This window comes from Capsicum annuum, chromosome 6 (genome assembly GCF_002878395.1).
Source record: "Capsicum annuum cultivar UCD-10X-F1 chromosome 6, UCD10Xv1.1, whole genome shotgun sequence".
Taxonomy (NCBI): domain Eukaryota; kingdom Viridiplantae; phylum Streptophyta; class Magnoliopsida; order Solanales; family Solanaceae; genus Capsicum; species Capsicum annuum.
The window spans coordinates 146774584-146779723 of NC_061116.1; the positions used below are offsets into that span (position 1 = coordinate 146774584).

A 5140-nucleotide genomic window follows, 5' to 3' on the forward strand; every position below is an offset into this window, starting at 1 on the left:
TATTGCTAATTCTGTAATATAGTCATAAGATATCATAAATAATCAAGAAAATATACTCATGAATTTGAACTATATCAAGGAGAACTGAATTAAGCTTGGAATTCTATTTGGGTAAAAATTCTAGCTCATAAGAATCATAGAAATCATATCTGAAATTTATATTTTTTAAACTAAGTTTTGAGCATAAGGGTGAAAGGAATCCCTTATTGAATACACACATACCTAGACTAACGAAATGTTGGACCGAAGCCTTGGGAATCTGGATTTAAGAAAAACCCTAGTCTTATGCTTTCTTGAGAGTTGAATCACTTGATTTTTTCTAACTTAGAATGAGTTTGGGAAAAATTAATGAGGGGATTGGGGTGATTAAATAGGCTTATACCTCTCGTAACAGATAAATTGACATAGTTTTGGGGTTTAAAAAGTTGAAAAATACCATACAACCCTTTCAAAATCATCTGAGAAGTTATTGGTATTAGGCCCGACAAGTTTGGTAACGACCCTTAGGGTTTGGGGATGAGTCGTGGCATGAGTCAACATATGAAAATAAAATTTTGGTCCCCACTCCTATGGAGATGAGTCACCCTACGACTCATAGGGGTCTGACAACGATTCATTTTCTGAGTCGTCGTCACTAGCAGCTTTGTCAGTGCTTCAGTAAATTGGCCATAACTTCTTATTTCGATATCTGATTAAGGCAAAACTAGATTCATTGAAAATAGAATTCAATTATATTTATTTTGATGGATCTATATAAAAACTCTTAGTAATCTATAAGTTATGCTTCTTTGAAGTTGACTATAGTAATATTCTTCTTAAGAATTCAATTGGTAAGAGATATTTTGACTTGTCTAGTCGATAAGCTAAGAGCTATTTGTGGACTTAATATATATCTAAAGCACTAATAAAACTACCAAACATGATTTTTAATTTTAAATATACTTGAAGCATGGTTATAATATTGTCTTGGATTTTTGGAGTGTTACATTACTCGGAGACCACCTCCTCTATTTATGCTTGTGGAATATCTGGTTAAATAGTAATGAAACCTATTTAACAACAAAAATTCAAGCATCTCCACTAATACTACCATCTCCTTAGCCACTATGTATTTCTTCATAGCTGACAACAACTGCATAAACAAGAGCATTACATCCATCATCGACATCAAATGGGAACCTACAGACCCTGGACATTACAAGTTAAACACAAATTGATCAGTTCAGAGACAACTTAGTAAAGAAAGGGTAAGAGAAGTTTTTAGAAATCACAGAAGAGACTAGATTTTTTCTTCAACAAATCCTACTACCATGTCTCAATTGTGCAAACTAAACTCCTAGCCATCTTGGAAGGGCTCAAGTTAGCTTTGGTAAGAAATTTTAACCTTCTAGAAATTAACTGTGATTCCCTTCAAGAAATAAATGGAATTCCATAGAATCATATCCCATATGATAACATAATATTTGGGTGTATGTCACTAATACAGGCACTAGGAGCTCTAACACTTACGCACACCTGTAGGGAGCAAAAAAGAGTAGCACACCTTCAAGCAAAGGAAGGAGCCACTGGTGAAGTTTTTGAAACACCACAAGTTTTGATAGTTCCTCCTATATATGCAACATTAGATGTCGAAGCATACATATTAGGAACTATTTTTCTTAGAAAACTTGTAGCCTGTAATTCTAAGGTTTGTAGCCTTGTTAACATACATTTGAACATGGGGGCAGCCCCTGAACCTTCTATTTTGTCCGTTAACTCTTAATTTGATATAACTACTATCCATTTTAATAAAAAAAATGGCACCAATATAAAAATTAAGAAAAAGAATTAGTTCGTCTTTTAGCAAAATTGCAAGTTAATATGAAGAATATGCAATGCAAATAGGATAAAAAGTAATTAGTTAAAAACTTAAACTAGAAAGATGGAGTTTGCACAAGATCTTAAATAGCAAAATTACTTTGCTAACATGTCTGCACATAAATTCCAACATTTTGAATATATATCCAATGAGGGAACGAAACCAATTTATCCCCACAATAGGAAAATAGAGAGAAGGGATATAAAAGAAGGAAGTATAATAATGAACCAAGTACGAATGGGCAACATACTTACTTGGACTAGTTCAATGGGTGATCATAAAGGTTCACAGCCCAGGCTGGTGACTTGCATTGCACTTTGAATGGGGCCAGCCTAAGGTCGGCCCAAGTGGTCGAGCCTACTTCATAATTTGTGGTAGCGGAGGCATGTGCTTGTATGGCCCCTACTAATTCACATATGAGAAAAAATCTTAATAAACATCCTTAGATAGTTTAATGCAAGAAAAAGCAAAACCTTTTAGATTGCAACTTATATTTTTTTATAAATAATAAAAATTAATAATACATATTAGTAATAAGGAAAAAAAGATTTCATACCCATAAAAATAGATGGCAGTTAAGATCAGGAAATCAATCATTCCCATTTTTCTCTCTAAAATGGTTTTCTCTTTCTTTAATCATACCAATTTCTTCTTCTTTATTATCATACATACCATTTTATTCTCCATTAGCACTTTTTCTGAAATGATTTCTCCATTATTGTCTTCTTCTTCGTCACTACCATTGTTCTTCTAAATTCAAAGAAAATTACATTCCTCTTCTTATTTCTATAAAAACTTCTATAAAGTGTTTGAGTCAAAAACTTCTAATAAAATATTGATTTCAGTATTTTATTTCTGATTTCAGTATTTTATTTGAAATCGGACATTATATTAATAGGCTATGCAATTTAATAAAAATAAACAGTGATAGTTTACATTCAATACTAATAATGTACAAAGAAAGATGGAATGTGGCAGGTACTTTATGTGATTAAAATGACCTAATTTTGTGATTTTTTTATTATATGACAGTAAAAAAATTAATTAATTAATATCAATGAAATCAAAGAGAAACAAACATAATTCAAATCATTTTTATAGATTAATTCATCATGATGATATTATTCTTGATTGATGTATGTGTACAACAGCTAACATAATGATTTTTTTTGTATTTTGATGTGTATTTTGTGTTTTAAAAGTATGTTGTAGTTTCCAAATTACATATTCTTCATTAATTATTGAATATTAATTACTCAACAATTTTGTATTATGTTTACAGGTAGACCTAAAGATTGTTCTGTAGATGAGATTATTTATGATATAAATACCATGTATACGGGATTGGAAAATGCAATAGTAAATCAACTAAGTCGGCATTAACTCAATCATATTGAAATTAAGTTACTGATAAGTGATAGATGCCCAACAATGATCATACACAATGATATAGGATCAAAAAAGAATTATTATCAATTTCTTTGTTAAATATTCATTATACATAGCAATTAAAGATATGTCAATAATATGATAACATAATGAACAATTCATTATTTGTGTTGGTAATAACAGATATGACAAACAGAATATGGACCAGGAATATTTATAATCAACTAATTCAGTTTAATTGATTGGATTAACTCCAGGGGGATGAAATATTAGGTGAAGATAGAGTTGAAATAATTGGAGAAGCTACAATTACGAAATAACTGTAAAACAAGTTTATAAAGACAAAGATGGAGATGAAATCAACAAATCCTTAATCTTTTGAAATTTTACCTCAAAAGCATCGGACCACTTGAAAGAAATCTTCTTTTGAGTCAACTTCATCAACGGAGCTGCAATAGATGAAAAGCCCTCAACAAAACGCTAATAGTAAGCTGCTAAGCCAATAAAACATCGAATCTCAATGGGCGAAGTAGGTCTAGCCCAATCACGAACCGCTGCAACCTTGGCTGGATCAACCAAATACCTTTCTTAGTTACCACATGACCCAAGAAAGAAATAGACTCTCACAAAAACTCTCACTTAGAGAACTTCGCATATAACTTCTTATCCCTCAATCTCTGAAGTACAATCCGCAAATGCTCCTCATACTCAGCATCACTCTTGGAATAAACCAAGATATCATATATAAATATAATAACAAAGGAGTCGAGATACGGTCAGAACACCTAGTTCATCAACTCCATGAACGCGGCAGGGGCATTGGTCAACCTAAAGGGCATAAGCAAGAATGCATAATGACTATATCAAGTCTGAAAAGTTGTCATCAGAATATTCAAAGCTCTAATACTCAACTTCTGGTAGCCAGATCTCAAATCAATCTTCGAAAACACTACAACACCCTAAAGCTGATCAAATAAATCATCAATGCGACGAAGAGGATACTTATTCTTAATTGTCACCTTATTCAACTGCCGATAATCAATACACATTCTCATAGCCCCAACCTTCTTCTTCACAAACAATATAGGCGCACCCTAAGGAGATAAACTAGGTTGGATAAATCCCTTCTCAAACAACTCCTGCAATCGGTCCTTCAATTTCTTCAACTCGATTGGGGCCATCCTCGAAGGAAGAATAGAAATGGGCTTGGTGTCCAGCTCAATATCATTAGAAAAATCAATATTATGATCCAGAGGCATTCCAAAATTCATAGGAAACACATCCATACAATCACAAACAACACAGACAGAATCCAAAGAAGGGGTAAAACAACACTAGTATCATGAATATGAGCCAAATAAACTAAACATCCCCTCTCAACCAATCCATAAGTCTGAACATAAAAAATGACCCTCTTGGATCCCGAATGAAGCACACCCTTCTGTCATGACCCAAAAATAAAGTTCATGATGGCACTTGTCGCGGCGTACCTTAACAAGTAAGCCTATCACCCAAACTGATACAAAAGAGAAAAACACAAAAGTATCCTAAGGTAAGACTTCCAGAACAAAGTCGAACTATATAAGTAATCATAACAATGCGAAAAGAACTTATCCCAAATACCAATCATGCCCAAAACTAGGTGTCAATAGTGTAAGAATCACTAATACAATCCAAGAGTCAAATACATCAGAAAAATAACCACACAGAATAATAGCTATCTCTGAATACTAATAAAGACATAACTATTGTAGAAAGATAGAGGTAAACTTCGGATGCATGAATGTCCAACCTTTACCTTAGAAGCTCTAACAATCGCTCGAGTCAAGCAAGCTGAGGCTTACTCAAGCTAGGATCGACACCAAAAGGGCGCAGTAGAAATGAGTATGGTCC

At 33.0% G+C, this 5140-nt stretch overlaps 1 non-coding gene across 1 annotated transcript; it reads left to right on the forward strand.

The window, feature by feature from the left end:
- The first annotated feature begins 2104 nt into the window (after positions 1 to 2104).
- Positions 2105 to 2264, forward strand: LOC124899931. Its single transcript, XR_007057489.1, has one exon. It is a non-coding gene; the product is annotated as a U1 spliceosomal RNA (small nuclear RNA).
- The last annotated feature ends 2876 nt before the right edge of the window (positions 2265 to 5140 follow it).